The sequence below is a fragment of the Protomyctophum bolini genome, assembly GCF_963924005.1.
Source record: "Protomyctophum bolini genome assembly, chromosome: 21".
Classification (NCBI taxonomy): Eukaryota; Metazoa; Chordata; class Actinopteri; order Myctophiformes; family Myctophidae; genus Protomyctophum; species Protomyctophum bolini.
In genome coordinates, this window is record NC_137882.1 from 18,923,217 (window position 1) to 18,942,817 (window position 19,601).

Sequence of the window (19,601 nt, forward strand, 5' to 3'; positions counted from 1 at the left end):
GCAGCTAGGGTGAGTTGTCTGTAGCATAGACATAAAGGTAGACGCCCCTTCCGGCTCTAGAGCGTATGTGCTCAAGGGAGGGCAACATTGTCCCGAGATTCCTTGCAAAGCATGAGCCATGCATCAGGGAGCGCATGTTCGGGTCTGAGTCCCGGAAAAGATGCGCTGTGATTGGCCAGTAGTCACTTGAGTGGCAGCGTGACGTAGCATGCCTTCCACACTTCCGGCACACTTCCTCCCCCAGTTTAAATTGTTCCATCCCTCCTTCGACACACATGGCTCCAACGAACTGCAGCGGCCAATGAGGCATCTATTTCTTTTAATATCTATGGTCGGTAGGCCTATGCAGGGTAGTTTTGAAGATGCATGCAAGCCCGCACAGCCATTCACAGTTTTCACACTTGCTAACCTCTCTAACGAAACCTGCCGATCGATGCTGAGTGTCACAGCTTGAAATAACAGGAAGGTTATGATGCATATAATGATGCATATAAGATGCATGATGCATATAAATTGTGATGGTCCATTGTGTCGACCTGCTAAGTAATCTACTGTAGGTTAGCCCGGCCGCCATTTGCAACACTAGATTTTTTTTAAAATAATGGGTTGAATCTAGAGCTGCAATAGCCTCCATTGACAGCCCATTGATCAAATTTACGACCTGCTTGTATTAAACGGTGTTGTTGAACAGCATGCACCGCTCACTTCACACTGGTGTGATTTTTTCCCTAACGTTCCTCCAAGAATATTGGTGGGTCAAGTGGTTAATTGTTTTCTCACACTTGCACTTACTACTTTATTACCACATATTCACATAATGTGGTACATACATTTGTAACGCTCTTACTTCTTACAGTTTGACACAATTTGACACAGTTTGACACAATTCCACAATTTCTCCACTACATGATAGATAGTCAGGAGGGCACTGTGATTTAAATGATTAATGTTTCACTCACACACACACACACACACACACACACACACACACACACACACACACACACACACACACACACACACACACACACACCTACTCCACTACTTGCCATTTGAATTGGAAGTTGAAGTTGGTCTAATAGCCATGTGCTGTATCTTGTTATTGTTTATTGTTTATAAGGATCCCCATTAGCTTTTGCCTTGACAAAAGCTAGTCTTCCTGGGGTCTGACACAGACAAACATTTAACATAGGCAATACTTACAATTGTTTACAAACACTAACTCAAAATAAAACATAGTAAAATAAAAAATAAAATAAGAAAATAAAAAATATAGGAGAAAATAAAAAACAAACATAGCAAAACATCACTTTCAACACATTATACATTTGAATTATTATTTTCCCAGGGTTACTGCAGTATGATTTACATAAGGTGTTCTTTTAACTTGATTTTAAAGATGAATTTTGTATTTGTATTGGTTATACACTTTGGTAGTGCATTCCAACCTATTACTGCTCTATAGATTCTTGGTTTAGGTGCCACCAAAACACCCGAACTGGCTTGTCTAGTCATATGTATGTTGTTGTTATGATTAGTATGATTTGATTACCTTAGAAACAAATGTTGATTGCAGCTGTCCTTGGACTTACTGGAGCAGATGTTAATAATATCCCTGATGTTAAGGGACAGGGGTTCTTGCTGTCCTGGTTTTATTTTTCCACTATGCACTCACGGATATGCAAGTGGGGTTTCAGAGCTGCATCCTTCAGTACAGTTGCAGTTCAGATCAGTAGACCAATGGTGATGAAGAATTCTACCAACTCTCAGCCATTCCTCCATTATTGTCATAATGCCCAGTTTATGAGTTTGAATCATAGAGTAATAAAAGGATAGAGACCGAACCAGAGCGTCAACTTTGGATAGCCTTACTGGGGGCTTGGGTTTGAATGTGTTTGCTAATATTATTGGAGTCTCTTTGGACTTCTCTGCAGTAGGCATGCTCTCTTGTTCTGGCTGTGTGATAAACTGATGGAGGATGACCTTCTTAAACGACTATTTGAATGCCCAAGACCAGAGTCTCTGGAGAGGAGAGAGACAGTAGACACAATGCCAGTGTTTACTCGGACAAAACCTTGATGGGTTTTTCTCTGCAGTTTTGGCTATCTCTTTCTACTCTCACTGGGAGTAGCCTCATTCTTCTCTTACATCTTGACAAGAGGACGTGGGAGGCCTTTGTCCTGCATTCCAAATGAGCAGCAATTCTCTTGGGGTGATTCTGATTGTAAGTGAATTTGTCCACTTAATTACTTGGCCTGCATTCACGTTTAGCAGTGGAATTAAGCGTGTCAATGATGTGTCATTATCATGGCTCCATTAGGCTATGTTATTGTAATGTAAAGTGGCAACTCAAGTGGATTCAAAGACACTCGCTGACTATTCCAAGCTCACTGCAAATATGTGGTCCCTTCAGTGAGTGGAACGCAAAGAAGAACTTCAGTTACACATTAACTTGGCTTGTAATATTCAATTATTCACACGCTTGGCAGCTGCCAGACTAGCATGTAGTATGTCAGGGCCAGGGGGATGTTTGGCCACGTTGATGCACGTTGTATGCGTGCAGTGAACAAGTGCACTATTAGTATGGAAGTGGAGGCATAGCCAAGGCCGAGTTGGGTCAGACGAGGCTCCGTTTTGGAGGGACCCTGTGCGGTTGTCTGAACAGGTGGCTGTGAGCTTGCAGCCCTGCATAGCTCACATTCCCAGGGTTTTGTTCCTCGAGCGGAGGGTCACCCAGCCAGCTGGGGGAGGGAGGTCTGGGAACGCTGTGTGCAACGCTCAACTCCCAGACTTTAATCTCAGCAACCTGCTGATTGAGTCAAAACACTTCCTTTCATGAATGATATGACATCTCACTGGTCCACCCCTCCCTTCTAAGCTCCCACTGGGTCTTATTGAAGAAGGCCACTTAGACTTTTAGCCTGCCTTCTGACTAATCATAAGATGCCCTCGCCTGTGGCATGGGATGATGCGCTTACCCTCTCCGATAAGCTTGGGGATAAAAAAGCGATAGTGATAAGAGCAGAAGATGATCCCTTTTTTCATAGAACCTGCACACAGAGCTATGCTGAATAGACTTCTTTATTCATCCATGGTGGCTCAATTAAAGAATACCAGGTAGTAACGTACAATGTACAAATCATATATATATTTTTAAGAATACCAGTTGGTTAAACCTGCATGTGTGATGTCATGTGCAACTTAAACTCATCACAGTCATTGTTGTTGCATCGGGCATATAATTAAGTAGGTGTTTAGGGAACAACAGAATAAATTACACAGAACTACGAAAAAAATAAATGCATCAGAACTTAGTTACATTCATAGACAGACCATTACCAATTTACCATGCCGACTGTTTTTTTAAAGACATGGGCTATAACATTTATATAGGGCAGAGGTTTTGCATGTGGTCCCTGACCATACAGTAATGTAAGATTTGTTGATTTCTTTTTAAACTTTCCCAAAAGGGTCTCATCTTAAACGTATCCCAAGCAGACACACTTAATGATCAGAAAGGTGGGTTTATATTACACCATTTATATCAAATAAGATCGAAGGACAGAGCTTGCAGGGCGGACCGGACCACACCAGCATGACAAACAAAACAGATCACAGTATGTAATAGTGCTGCACCATTCTTGCTCAAATTGCTCGAATGAATTTCGATTTTCCTCCACAAGAATTGCGATCACGATTCTCAGTTTTTCCATGAAAGTATTTATATATTAAAAAGAAAAAAAGCGTAACTAAAATGAATTGGACAACTAGTGCTGCATGATTCTTCACATAATGAGATTGCATAGGTGTCTGAATCTAGATATCTTTTTTCGATTAATTGTGCAGCACTAGTATGTGGGACCTGGGAAGTACCCAGTCAGTACAAAGGGATTAAACCAAATTTGGAATCAAGAAGTAAACCAATTAACCAAATTATTTGATAGACTAATCAAACACAGCTTAAAAAGTGTTAATTGAATCACAAAATGAGTATTCACAACTTCACAAGCCAAAAATTACACAGAGTCCATCCATGTTCAAACAAGCAGTGGCAAGTTGCAACTTTCGTTTTCTTGATTCAAATATGTTGGAGTTGGTTCGTGTTATGTGTGAGTGTGTATCAATATCTAATAACCTTCTCTCTTGAGCAATAGCTTGTGAATGTTTCCTCCCCTTAGTGGGGAAGAGGGGGTGTAATGGAGGGAACTTTCAGTGGTATCAGCACTGCCAAAATTAATTCCTTTAAAGACCAGGCCAGGTTTTGTGATAATGATTAGGCCTGGCTCACCCCTTTCTGAACACCTTGGACTGTGACTGTGAGAATGAGACAAGGCTGACTTCTCTTTTTTGCTTTCACCTCTGTGTGCAGAAAACATGCCAGCTAAGGCCTCAGCAAACCCGGATGCACTCCGTGGGAGTTATGCACTCACTGACTCTAGTATTCAAAATGTATAAAGTTACCGAAGCGGTTAAAATACGTGAGAAGAGGTCATCAGAAGGTCCTCCTGGCGCTTGGCACCAAGCAGTGTTTCAACATCATTAGCTCATGAGCTCTCTCTTTGCCTGTTGTGTTTCTGGAACCTTCTACACATCTGGTGCTGCGCTGGGAACACTGTCCTGCTGGTGAACTTATTTAACTATTCAGCCCCAGCTAAACTTAGTAATTGTTACAGTTGCCCCGTTCAGTATACAGTAAGGCAAATTCACAAGAGATATATGATGGCGTGGCACATTTTATCTTCATCCTCTTCTAGTGTGGATATTGTGGAAGAACTTACTCATATATTTTGAGTGAATACACCCTGGCTTAGCAGAGGATATCATAATCATGCTCCCCAATCCCCATGCCAACATGAACAGAGCGTTTGAGACACCCATCAACCATGCTGCATCCGAGTGATCCGACCACACATAAATCCATTCAGGCTCTATTACTGTATTCCATACATGGGTAACTGGCAGCCCGGGGGCCACATGCGGCCCCCAACGTCACTTAATGCGGCCTCGCAGGTTAATATCTGAACATTGATATATTTTTTCATTAAAATGTTAAAATGTTTTTTTTTACTTCCAAATAAAAAATAGCAAAACGGGAATAATTCAATTTAAATATACTGTAGCAAAAATAGCTGATCTACAAGCTCAAAACACAGCGGCGCGTTTTGAGCTTGTAGATCGGCTATTTTTGCTACGGCAGTAATATGCAATGTGGCCCTCTGGAGTGAGTGGGGAAATATAGTGGCCATCGTCAAAGTTGCCCACCCCTGTATGCCATGACTAATCTCCATTGTGAGCCTGTGACGGACTTGGTGTGCTTATTATGTGCTGATCATGGAGGGAGATTTAGGTGGTGCACTTGTTCTGCTCGGAAAGGGTTTTAGGGTTGATGAGAGTCCTCATCATGGCTGAACAGACTTTTTTTTGTTTTTGTTTGTTGGGTTACTGCCAGTCCCTGGAAGCTGTGATACCAGTTCTGGAATGAGCCCACTCAGCACAAGTCAGCCATAAGACACCAGAGGCTTCATTAAGTGCAGCCAGTGCACATAAAATGTGTTGCTCACCCTGTGCTGCTCTCGCTAACTACGACAACCTGAGTGACTCCTGACTTCTGGGAAAACAGTGCTGTTATTAAAGCAATGCTCACGGGAAAGTATGGCAGGCTGTAAGCCCCCAGGGAGAAAGTTAATCTACGGTATACAGTGTTATGGTATGAGAAGAACTAGACCCATGTACTAGCGAGGTGGCTTGAGCCTAGGGCTACTGAAAAGTGAAAAAGACATTCAGCTAAACTTGAATCGTGGTCTTGATATAAGCTCTTGTGCCTGCAACAGTTGTGTTTACTTTCCATTTTGTGTCTGTCTTTTTGACAGTTATCAGTTCTGTCAACCATGCTAGTTAGATAACTTTTGATTGTCAGAATGTTACTTCAGAACTCCTTTGATAAGGAACTTGAATAGGGTTGTTTATTTTGCAGCTAAAATGGAATTGTAGCGTTAACAGACATGCTTTTAAGTGCTTGTAGGCAATTTGTCAGTGTAGTCCGTGTAAGCTATTGTATTACACAAAGTGATGCAAAAGGCACACCTGATGGACGATTGGACGTCAAGCCTATTTGTCATTGGCTGGTTTATTTATGAGGGTTTCCATGGACCATGCTGAGCTTTACAACGACTATTCTCCTTATGGCTACCCTGTGAATAATTCAACTCACGGAACGGACCAGAAATGGGACTAACTATAAACCTGTTTATGTGGCTGTGTCTGACAAATCAGAGAGGTTTCATAGAACCTTACCTCAGTGTACAATTTAACTTAATTTAAAAAACTAATTACATCACGACTGGGCTGTTTATGGACCGTGGGATGATATGTCTCAGCATTGGTGTGCTATCTCTTGATTTCCTTCACACAATTCACAATTACACAACCATGTGCTCATTGTGCTCTACATATTTATTTGCTAAAATCAGACTAGTGAGTGGGGTCAAGGAGAGAGCAAGACGTGTTATGAAATTAAGCAGTGAAGTATGTGGTACACTGAATTGTACTTATTCAACATCTCAATATTTAATCCATCATTTAAAACATAATTTATTAAAATATAGACTAGGCTAGCTATCACAAATTCAGAGTACAGTGTAGGGTGTGGCACCCTACACTGTATTTCATCATAGGCTCACTAGGCTTACATTTTAAATGGATTTTTAAATAACATTATGTAAAAGATGTGTCAAGCAAGCCAGTCTAGTTTATGTTTAAAACAAGGCATGAGCTATGACATTGATTGATTTTACTATCCTTTGCACACTTGACTTGGCCGCTTCAAGTCTGTGTTGTCAGCACAAAACCACTCTTGTTTATTGTTAGCAGATCAACCATACAAGCCTTTTACATTGCTGCCTGTCAGTAGTGTGTATCAAGTGCTGTATTTATAGGCCACAAAGTTGCCGTCTTAATTTTGCCTGTGTTGATATTCTGTGTGCCCTCCAGTGTCGTCTCCAGGCATAAATCAGCAGGGGCACTTCATTTTTCAACCCCCCCCCCCCCCCATGTATAACAAATAGTCGCATATTAACAAAGTGATGCTTGAAAAAGGCTACAAGTAGGCTACAATTATGCAGCAGCACCAACAACAAACAAAGAAATACAAATATGTTGAGCATTATAATGTCTTCTGCATGCATATATTACCTTGTATTTCTATTAACTATTCAATTAATTTGAACATGTGTATATATTTACAATAATCATGGAGAGCTTATAGATTTAACATTTGTAAAACATTAAAATATTGGGAGGGTAGGGTACTACTGGCCAATCTGGACTGGAGGGGCACAAAATCCAATCTGGGGGGGGGCAATGCCCCCCAATGACCCCCTGTAGAGACGGCACTGGTGCCCTCCCCTGAGTGCTTGTTTACCGGACGCCCGCCCCGCTGTGTCTTCAACATAATATTTGTTTAGGTCTTTACAACGTCGCAAACAAGGGCACTGTAGGTGGTGGACTGGAACTGTGTGTGTGTGTGTGTGTGTGTGTGTGTGTGTGTGTGTGTGTGAGAGACCAGTCAGCTCTATAATTCCATCATTACCGTCTTCTTTGCTCTTTGATCATGCCTGCCGGTAATGGATCCTACTTCCACCGCATGAGGCTGACTCCTCTTGACTAGTCCCTGGTTGTTTGTGGTAAACGTGTGCAGCAGCCTGGCAGTCAACATATTGATGTGGCAAACGGAGAAAGTGCAGCAGAGCCCACTGATTATTTACCTTTTTCAATGTTTATTTATCTCTGTTATTTAACTCCTTTTCTAGGTAGCATATTTAGATCATCATATTGGAGCTGTTTGGTTCAGCAAGGCTCCTGCTCTGGACCGAACTGGGATTTAAAATAAGTAAATAAACAAAACCAAAAAAAAAAAACGACGGAAAGAGGAATGTCAATTCATTCTGCCACCAAACACTTGGTGGATCCTTCTGTTGAAGGAACATGAGAAAGTCAGTAGGTCTTTTCCCATACCCGCTGAGTTTAACATTCTGGACTTGGTGTAGTAAAAGAAGTGTCACTTAGTAGTGACCTGAAAGTACGCTTTCAGCCAGGTCACCGTCTACTGTGTACACAACTGGTTTCAAACATCGGCCATAAAGATACAATCCCCTAGTAGTTTTGAAATTTGAAGCCCATCATTTACAGATTATATCTTCCACAGGCCACCATGTATCTTACCAGTAAATTGCCGTCAATGTTGTACAGCTGGATATTAAACGGACAACATTTTCCTTCCAGTGATACATAAACAATGCAAAAAAATATGTCCACCATAATTTGAGGCCAGAACATTGCCAGAGATGTAATTTGGCATTCACCCTGGTGCATCCTCAAATCCAAACAACCACAGTCATTCTCTTCTAAGCAACATGTGTTGCTCACATATCAAAGAACAGAGTTCTCTACCGCGGTAGCTCTTTGCTTGCCACTAATTGCCGTGTAGAAAGACCCTCTTTAGTACAGTCTTTTGGCTCTGGTGCAATTAAAGTGTGATATTTATAGGGCCAAGGTTTTTTAGAGGTTTGATAATAATTATATCCGAAAGCTTCTGGTGGCCATGTAGGTGGGGGAGGGGGGGGTGGACTCTTATCATGCAGTTATTAGATATCAGACCTTGAATTTGAAGTATAATTTGAATAGTATATTCACTGGGTCAATGGGCTTGTCGATATATGCTATTTTTCATATTAAAGAGCTAAACTGCTTGTTGCATACCACTAACATTTTCTGGTACTAAGTGTTGATGTTATGAACTGTTCATAACTTCATGTAATCTTTATCCTTCAGTAATGGGGCTCCTATGGTATTGGGCTGGATTACAATAACAATGCTTGAAACCAACACTAAATTAATTAATTCTAGTAAGCCGACATGACTTTGCACTTGATCATCCTCACTCAGTCATCTTGATCCAGTTTACACATTGGTTTAGCACCATTGTCCAAGGCTTATCGACATCTGCCGCTCCATTTGAAGAAAGGTCTTAATAGCTGAAGCTGAGTGGCATTTGTTTTCTTCTTCTCTACAATGCCTGCATCTTCAGCATGTTGGCTTCAATAGATGTGGGAGGACCAGGTTAAGTAATTGAAGTGTTTGTGGGGGCTGGGAGCTGGCGCACAGATGCGTGTTTGTGAGACACGCATCTGTGAGTCGTGTTGGTTCCGATGCCCTGTGTCCAGGACTTGTCATTGCACAGTGGGAGACAGAAGTGTGGGTGTGGGAGTGGAGTGGGAGTGTGTGTGTGTGGGGGGGGGGGGGGGGGGGGGGGAGTGATCTAACCAACAGGGAAACCTAACCTACTGATGTGACTGTGACAATGTAAATGTGACATTTACAATAAAGTTATGTGTTTGTGTTGTGGGGTGTAGGCCAGATAGTACTACATACCAAGACATAATGTCAATTTCTGCTCCCAACTACTCATCATAGTCATACTAATGAGTATTGCAATAATGTAGTTTCATACAAATACAAAGTGTACAGTAAATATTAAAGTTGCACGCATGCAATGCAGTGTATTGGATTTCCCATGCCAATCACTATATTTGTGCTTAGTTTGGGGAAAGAATTCACTACTTTTTGAGCTAGTAGTATAGGCGAGCGGGATAAACAAAGTACAGCCTGGATTTGTTGTTTGACCTTCCATAATCACTTGAGTGCTCAACTGAAGTTTTCTTACTGCTTTTCAATACTTAGGCCTATATATTTATAATCAGACAGGGTCTGACTTTATGCACAGCATGTATAGGAAGTATACTACCAAAGAAGAAATCTCATTCCTCTTCCTACTCAAGCTGAGACAAATGCTTTACGATAATGAGTCGCTGCGGTGTCTGGCATCCGTCAGTCTTTCTCTCCGTTTCCGGTGTCGTCGGGCTCAAACTGGAACAAAACGGCTCTGTCTGCTTTCATTCTGAAGCCGTCCCTTCAGCCCCTGGTCTGCGGACCGTCTGACCATCAGTGGTCTTTGTCATGGCCAGAGGACGGAGACGGAAGGATGGGTTCAGAACGAGACGGAGTGGGACAGAGGCTGCTGACTTGACCCCTCTGCCTCCAGTAAACAAAGGAGTAGTGTGTGCCAACATGTCAGCCGAGAGCGACACATAGCCTACAGTACTAGCTCCTTTAGCCTGACAGTGACAGGGATGTGTTGTTCTGTTAAAGAGCCCTGGGGCCTTCCGGAGCTAGCTTCGCTAAACACACACTTTGTGAGATCACACCAGTTAATGGCGTGAGAACCACAACTGAAGAAGGTTCAAGACGGCCAAGAATGGGAATTATCATCATCACCTATCCTCCTGTCCAGCTACTGAGGCCATAGTGAGTTCCATAGGCATAACAAGGCTTGTTCCTGTGATTCTGTAAGCCACCCACTCCAGGCTGAAGCCCAGGAGGGTTCAAAGAGTCGAGGTTATGAAAGCGTTGCTTTCATAATGCCTCATTAAATATAGAGAGGGAGGGAGTTTGTGTGTTTTATGAGATTTTATACGTCTGCCATTATTAAATTGATATTCTCAAAACAAATGGTTGGTGGCATGAAAGCAAAAGCGATTGTTGAAAGTTTTTTACTTTTGAGGTGTTTTGAGCTCAGCCTGTATTTACTATGGAATCGTGGTTCCCAGGTCTCCTCATCGTCTGATCATGTGACATCATCAGGGCTAGATGGGCCGGTGGAGCTCTAGTGCCACGGGGGAGAGAGAGAACCTGTGGCCTGTAGAATGATGTTACCATAGGTGCGCATCGCTGTTTGATGACGTTGCGTTGGCTGAAATGTGCCTGAATAATGTGGTGTATATTAACTGTACAATATGTGAAGACATTGATGGCGGGATAATAAGCCTAGAACCTTGGCAGAGTACTGCGGAGGCACCCTATTCTGATTCTGGTTGTTGGATAAATGCAAAAATGCTGTCTTTGCTGACTTTGCGCTTCAACCTTGCCATTACCAGCTAAGCTAATGCTATGTATTATTACGTCTTTACAACATGGACACTCTCTAGCCACCAATAGCAAGTTATTAGTTATCAAGTTATTAGTTATCAAGCAAGTCAGACATGGACTGTTTTCTTGCCGCTGCAGCAAGGTGAGCAGCGTTCACATCATAAGCCAGGGATACAATCAGTCATTCATTTCACCATTAATCTGTCACCGTTAATCTGTGAAAGTTTTCGAACTCTTACCACAAGCCAGCAATTCTTCTGAGCTCTCTAGGTTGTGTCAGAGCAAAGATCGAGAGAGCAGGTTGACTAGGGTGAGGCGAGGTCATTGCGCTGGTGGTGACAGACAAGGCCTTTGGCAGAGCAACTGTCAGCAAGGCCTTTGGGACAGGTGCAGGGAGGTCACGGCTAATGACTTCCTCTTCATGGCCTTGTCGGCGGTTGTAATCCTGCCTCGCGCAGGTGTTTGTGGTCAGCCTGCATTGTGAAGGCAACAAATTAACAATTCATACACACAGGTCCAGGAATCACCACCTTGTTCTGGCTTTCGGTGTGTTGGGAGAGTCTTTTCCCCGCTGTTCATTCTCATCACATTGATGTGAACAGAATTAGAATTTGAAACAAAATCAGCTTACTTGTCACGTAATTTATGGTAAATGGTGCATTTTTATATAGCACTTTCATCCAAAGTGCTTTATATAGATTGTGCATTACATTCACCTATTCACACACACCCACATTCATACACCGATAGCGGAGGAAACCATGCAAGGCACCAACCAACCTGCACATCAGGAGCAATTGGGGGTTCAGAATCTTGCTCAAGGACATTTCGACACTAACTCTCATACTAATACTCATACTCATGAGTTATGTGCACTCATATTTCAAATAGAAATATGAGTACACATGCACAGGCCGCACACTTACTACTGTAAGTTCTTTCAGGTCCAATGAGTCTTGGAAAATATGCTGGTGGTCGTGGATCATTGCTGAGTGATTTAGACAGCTGTATGTGTGAAGCTCATGTCATAATGAGTAATTGGTCTATCAGTGCAGACCGCAGACAGCATTTACAGAAATAAGGATTAACACCAGTTCTACGACTCAGCACAGTTACAACAGTAAGTAGAATGTGTGTGCGTGCGCACGGGTGATGTGTGTTTGTGTGTACGCTGCCTCATCATTTCGGATGAACTGAAGCTAACCCTGGGTAGTGGTGGGGTTAAGGATGGCTATGTCTTTTCCGTCACCATAACTCAGAAATGACTGTTTGGAATGCCATACAATTTTCTTTGCACCTCCATGCGTGTCAACACGTACTTTCATGCATACCGGAGGATCATGCCTAATATATTGGTGACTCAATGGCCTTTCCTCTCGTGTGGACCAGAGCCATCTAATAGAAGAGTTACGATATTGAGGGGGCAGAAACGGAGTGCTCCAGTGCTGTTCGTGCAGCCTGGAGAGGGACAAGCTGGAGTTTGAAATATTATTTTTCAAAGAGGGCGCCAGGGCGGCGCAAATTAGAGCAATTGTAGGCATGTGTGCAACATTCCAACTGTACAGTAACAAATAAAGTCTCTGTAATGTTTATGTTGTACGAAAAATCTAAAATAAAGGGATTTAAGATCATTAAAGCTGGGCTGTTGCCTGTTGCCTTTGGACTGGCCCCATGAAGTGAACGGATGGTGTGGACTAGCCAACTCGGCTACTCCTGAAATGCTGCCTTTCACTTGCTCCTGTCTAGCATCTAAGGGTGTCATAGAAAGTTAATTGAAATTACAAGCCGCATCACGTTATTTCATTACCCGTATGTTACTCCTGTGCATGCGCATGGCCGAGGGAAGAACCGATCCGTTGTTTTTCTGTGCATTCCACGCAGGCGTGCTTCCGATGGGGGGAAAATGAAGCCACAGATGATTGAGTTGACAGAGAAAGAAAACGCTGGTAGTGTTGCGGTGTAGAGTCCTCTGGTAGTGTTGCAGTGTAGAGTCCTCTGGTAGTGTTGCGGTGTAGAGTCCTCTGGTAGTGTTGCGGTGTAGAGTCCTCTGGTAGTGTTGCGGTGTAGAGTCCTCTGGTAGTGTTGCGGTGTAGAGTCCTCTGGTAGTGTTGCGGTGTAGAGTCCTCTGGTAGTGTTGCGGTGTAGAGTCCTCTGGTAGTGTTGCGGTGTAGAGTCCTCTGGTAGTGTTGCGGTGTAGAGTCCTCTGGTAGTGTTGCGGTGTAGAGTCCGCTGGTAGTGTTGCGGTGTAGAGTCCTCTGGTAGTGTTGCGGTGTAGAGTCCGCTGGTAGTGTTGCGGTGTAGTCCGGTCTGCATTTCATTTCCCCATCTCTCCGTTAAAAAGATAATGGCCAACAACCCCAAACGGGCTGTGACCCCTATCCCATGCTTCAGCCAAAATGTAAACTTTTAACACAAGATATCTCATAAGAGTTACAAAGTATCAAACGACCAAGCTACTGGTTCAAAACATGGCAATTCAAATGGAATACAGCTCTTTTCACTCCCTCTGTGGCCTGCTGAGCAAGTCATTTATAATTATGCATGAAATATCAAGCAGGGATTTGCTGATAAAGCACGGCATTCCAGCACGGCATCTTAATCTTGATGAAGGTCTTGTTCTGTGTTTATGGAGCATTCCATCGGAAAAGCGGTGGGAGTTTCTGGATGAAAATTGTGTACACTGCTTCTCCAGCATTAAAAGACCTGAACTTGCACCTCCTGCTCTGCTGTGTGTGCACTGAGGCACAAACCTTTACATTAAACCGAAATTATGGTTTCAGTGATATAAAGCCATGTTCATTGAATACAGTTGGTATAACTGGGATAAACCAAGTTTTGTGATTTACCTACTGCAACGAAGCCAGGACAAACAAACTCCAGCAGCTGCACTGGACCAGCTCTGAAACCAAGCATGTTTATTTTAGCCGTTCCTGGCTGTACTGTTGTTGTTGTGGTTCTTCTTATATCAAAGAATGAGAGCAAGATAGATGAGACAGAAAGACAGAGCAGGACACATTAAAGCTGAGGATGTTTTGGTCTCGATGTCCCTCTAGCTATAGGGTTGCTTAGTTTCATGTGTACTTGATAACTTGATTCAACTTTGGAGAACTCATTTATCTCATAAATCGCCTTTTCACGCCAGTTTTCTAATTACAATTTACAATTTAGGCATTTAGCAGACGCTCTTAATCCAGAGCGACTTAAGCAAGAACAAAAAGCATCATACATCACATAAAATATCTCCAATATCTCTGATTCTTCTTTTTAGACCAAAAACAAGCTTCATTTTTGGTTCATTTCTCTAAACGATATGATCCTCGCTTACAAAAAGTATGTTTATGTGTATTAAATGACATTCATGGGATTTCAAATTGTGCTACTGTTATCTACTACAAATACTATTAACATTAAGTTACTGCAGTTTCTTCCAGTGGTGAAATGTCCCTTTAAGTAAAGGGGCCAGTGTCTGCCTAATAATAACCAGAGGGTGGGTTGTGTTTTGACCAGGTCAATGCAGGTGGAAACTGTGAAATCCCCACAATCTCTCTCCACCAAGTTTTTACATGCAACAGCTCGACTGTAACTGTAAGCCAAGTTTGTATAGGAACGATTCCACCTCTATGGCTGCATTTAATACACCTTTGCGTCTTTATCCTTTCAATGCCCATCATAGCACCTCCCAGCAGTTCAGATTTCACCAGCGAAGCAGTTGTGAGAGGCAGACTGCGAGGGTAAAGCGATACCACTGCCGCAGAGCAGAGGAGGAAGCTGTGTGTGAGTGTGTGTGTGTGCATGTGTGCGTGTATGTGTGTGTAATGCCGGGGGAGTGGAGAAGGGAGTGCTTGAGAATGAATGAGTTTGGGGAGAGACAGAGCTGATGGGATAAGAACAAGAAATATAGGTGAGATTGTGTGCGTTTATGTTATGATAATACAGGGGTGGGAAACTTTGACGATGGAGAGGGCCACTATATTTCCACACTCACTCCCTAGGGCCATACTGTAGTGGCAAAAATAGCCGATCTACAAGCTCAAAACGCGCCGCGCTGCAACACGTTTTGAGCTTGTAGATAGGCTATTTTCGCTATATTCTAATTTAAATCTTGAATAATCTTTTGCTATTTTTGAATTGGAATCATGAAAATGACATTTTCATGTAATTTCAAATGACTTTAGTTATATACTTGTGTTGAGCATTGAGCTACTAATTTAGACTGAAGTAATTAAAACATGTTTGCAGGTTGTGGAATTGTAAACAGCTGAAACCAATAATATATCAGTATTCTGACATTAAACTGAGGGCCACATTAAGTGAAGGTGGGGCCCGGGCCACATGTGGCCCCCGGGCCGCCAGTTGCCCATGAATGTGATTGCGAACGCAGTGATTGCGAACGCAGTGAGCACTTACTATGAGACCTAGCAGATCATGTCTGTCTGTCTGTCTGTGTGTCCGTGTGTCTGTCCCGCTATCCAAATATGGAGTGTGTTGCATCAGCAATCACTCAGCTCCATATATGGGCACAAAAGGGGCCAGGTCCACTCAGCTCCATATATGGGCACAAAAGGGGCCAGGTCCACATATACAGTAACAGCGGGACAGACACACAGACAGACAGACAGACATGATCTGCAGGGTCTCAGCTTTGTTCGCTTCCCGCGTTTGCGCGTCTTACTGGTAATACATTACATTATAATATATACTGTCTGTCTGTATACATGATGTGTGTACAGTATATGCTTCTATATGTCTATTGTGTGTCTGTGAATTAAGTGCCTGTTTATGTGAATCCCTTCTACTTGCCGGACTCATTTAGGTGAACAATGTTGATTTGTGTGTGTGTGTTGGCATGCGTGATTAGTGCCCTACTAATAGTAACAGGTACTGCTGCACCAATTAGATCTGCCAAACAAGGGAGCTCATTATTACACACACACACATGCACGCATGCACGCACACACACACACACACACACACACACACACACACACACACACACACACACACACACACACACACACACACACACACACACACACACAATGTATAGCCTGACTCAGCCAAGTATGTTCCCGAAACCATCAGCGTTCTTCCCCTGAAAACTTGAATAGCAAGTATAAATCTCCCATGGCTCAAGTGGTGGGGGAAGTCCCTCCACTGTTGCTTTTCAGAGCTCCGTTTACTCATCGACTCCCTCGGTTTTTAAAACTAAAGAATGACTCATTTCGGAGGCTCGACTGTCCCGGGGTCAACGAATAACCCCCCCCCCCCCCCCCCCAACCACACAAACTGCTATAGCAACATCAAACTGGGGCCGATCACATGGGCCTTTGTTCTTCATTCACTCACCCTCTTGTCATCATCCAAGTGTGAACTGTAACCTAGGTTGGTGAGAAATGGGGTTATGCACACAGAGACGCATCTACTACACAAATACTCACAAATGCGCGGGTACGTGCAAGCATTTAGTTTCTCTCACACACACACACACACACACACACACACACACACACACACACACACACACACACACACACACACACACACACACACACACACACACACACACACACACAGAACCTGTTGTCTGGTACCAGTCAATGCATCCCATGATCCATAGTGTGTCCACAGCGCGCACAGCAAATACGACTGCCCAGTGCCCACGCTCAGGGCAGTGCATCACAGGGTGAAGGAATTGTGTTAATTAGTCGAACAAGCCAGAGATTAATTAACACTCAGTATTTTGTTGTACAACTTCCTGCCTTTTGTTACCAATTTGGCTTTGGCTCCTATTCCGTGCTCCACTTGTGCTTCAGGTGCTTTCTGCCAACAACCCCCCCCCCCCCCCCTCACTACTGCAGAGACTCTTTCAGGTTTCCTTCTTATTAGAGCCTTGGTTTTCTACCCCTCCTGGCCTCCCCCTACACTTCCCACCGAAAAATGTCTGAAAGCCTAGTTGTTGTAATGTCTGTCACTATGGGATCTTTGTTGTGTGTAAATCAGTTCCAAGTGATCTAGCTAACACAGTGACCTGTAGCTAGCTAACACAGGAAGAAAAAGGCTTGCAATCCTACATGTACTGTAGGTTATATGTTGTATGGTCTTCGAACACAACCTTGGAGGCAAGCTAAGGCTTAATTCTCTCGGCAGGCAGCCAGAATAGACAAGACAAATATTGGCTCTAGGGATGGGACGTTTATACTGCTAAACGTTTAAAATTAAAAGAAAACAACTACTATCTGTTTAGGACTAATTAACTGGAAATGTAATACTCTGGCAGTGTTACATGTTCATTCCTTATATTCCAAAGTGACCCTCATTAGTTCTCAGGCTGGATTCAACACATTGATTAGTTATACAAGCGCTTCATTCTAATGTGGGATGCGCACTGCCACTACATGTGTGGTGTGACAGCTGAACTGTCTAGCTAGTATCTGTTTAACTTTATCCTGTTGAATTCATCCAATGTACATATCAAATATCCATTGTTGCTAATAAATCTATTAACGAAAAAGTAAACGATCACTTTGTATTTTACAGTATTTTCATTTTAGTTATTAGGTTTTTTTTTTTTTTTGTGCAACACACGGTGCACCACTCAGTTCACACGGGTGTGATTTTTTTTAATCAAAAGGCTTTGCTCTGAAATCGTAGCTGTTAAATGAATATCTAGGAAAGTGGAAGTGGCAGTGGAAAACATTCCCCAAAGGACAGATGACTTTATTTGGACGTTCACCTTGGCTCTTCACTGTGTTCAAGTAGGCTACTGTACTGATGTCAGTGCACTACTTATCAAACCGTTGCTGTGTCCCAGGCTTGTGATTTACGCTGCAATGTTAATTCGTGTAAATATGACGCCATGCTACGTTTACCCGCGTTACCTGAGTAGTGCGTGTACCCATTTACAAAAAAGATGCCCCAAAACGCCCATCCCTGATTTTTCTCTTCTCTCCCCAACACCCTGCCTTGACCCACTGCACTGTTTGCCTACCATTCAACTAGATCCCAGGTCCTGCATGCCACCCTCTCCCACCTCCATGTTAGGCTCATAGGCTGTTATTCTTTTCTTTATTGCTGCTCTGCCTTTAAATCCGCTGTCCCCATCAGGCCGGCTAGTAAACGGATTGACCTAGGACTGAACCCTCCTGTGTGCACTACATTACTTATCTGCAAGACCTGTATTTACTACTACTGCAGTATTCTTGTTTTTCATTCATCATGTGTATATTGACATTATTTGCAGTAATGTCAAGTATATACCGTGAGTAATGGGCTAAGCATTACAGTGCGCCAACAATATGGTGACCCTTTTAAAGGTAGCTCGATCTCCACCGCACCGAAGTCGGCGGCCGTAAGCGTTGGGAGTTTCTGCGGAGAAGTAGACCTCTCGCCTGCAGGAACATGCAAGTCTATAAGCCAGAGACATTGCCCGTTGCACTTTGAAGTAGATACCTACCATATTCTCAATCTCAACTCTTAATTAATTCCTATACCGATCAATTTCGATTCTCCAAAACAAAGCAGTACTACGACTAGCGCACAAATGCTCTGTTTTTGTTTTGGTCCAACCTCTGTGAGGAGGACTGCAGGCTCCTGCAGAATAATGCCACCTCCTGGTGTGGAGTTATTTAATCTGGTTTCCTGTTGACTATTTGCAGTAGTTTGTGCAGTGTGGCGACTAAATCTTTTAGGTTTCGGACCCGACTGCCAGTCTGTCGTAGTCTGTTTGGTGGAGAGCAACCATTAAGAGTTGTCAGCCAAAGTATGCAACACAACTTAACAAGAACATTTTTTGCTGGCCTTGAATAGCTTCACAGACCTGTTGTTACAAGCCATTACCTGAGCTATGTTACCCCGCTGTTTCTTTCAACAAGATAACCGATGCTATCATAATACAATGTGCATGCTTTGCATTCACACACACGTGCACTGAAAAGTGTGTGACGTAATGCCCATGCCAATGCCCCATGTCTGATCTTGAATGAATGTGTGGAATTTTGACACCATCCATGCTCGAGAGTCGAGATTGCTGTTTTTTTCTTTTAATCCCTCTTTCGTTCGTGCACTGGCAGGCTCTGTCAAGCCCCCTGGGATATAGTGTTACTCGACGGTTACATCTATCTAATCTAGAACAGCGGTGGCGGTGGCTCAGGGGTAGAGTGGCTGGATGGTAACCGCAAGTTTGCCAGTTCGAACCCGGGCTCCCCCAGAGTTGGTGTCGAAATGTCCTTGAGCAAGACACTGAACCCTGAATTGCTCCTGATGTGCTGGTTGGTGCCTTGCCGCCGCCATTGGTATATGAATGTGTGTGTGTGAATGGGTATGTCTATGTAAAGTGACTTGGATAAAGGCGCTATACTCACACACACACACACACACACACACACACACACACACACACACACACACACGCGCACACGCACACTCACACTCACACTCACACTCACACTCACACTCACACACAGAGCCACATTGCATTTTTCCATCCCATCATTTTGCTGCTCATTCCAGCCCTGTGCCCTGCAACCTGACTCTAAAGCCCTCTGACTCTAAAAACAGCCCGGGGGCTTACCACAGAGCCCCTCTCATCGTTTCCTCCTTCCCTATAATTGGAGGGAGAT

At 43.3% G+C, this 19,601-nt stretch overlaps 1 protein-coding gene across 2 annotated transcripts in view; it reads left to right on the forward strand.

Annotated features, from left to right (window-relative positions):
• The window catches only part of mpp7a (MAGUK p55 scaffold protein 7a), a 156,882-nt gene that overhangs the window by 1,139 nt on the left and 136,142 nt on the right, over positions 1–19,601 (forward strand). The window lies entirely within an intron of this gene.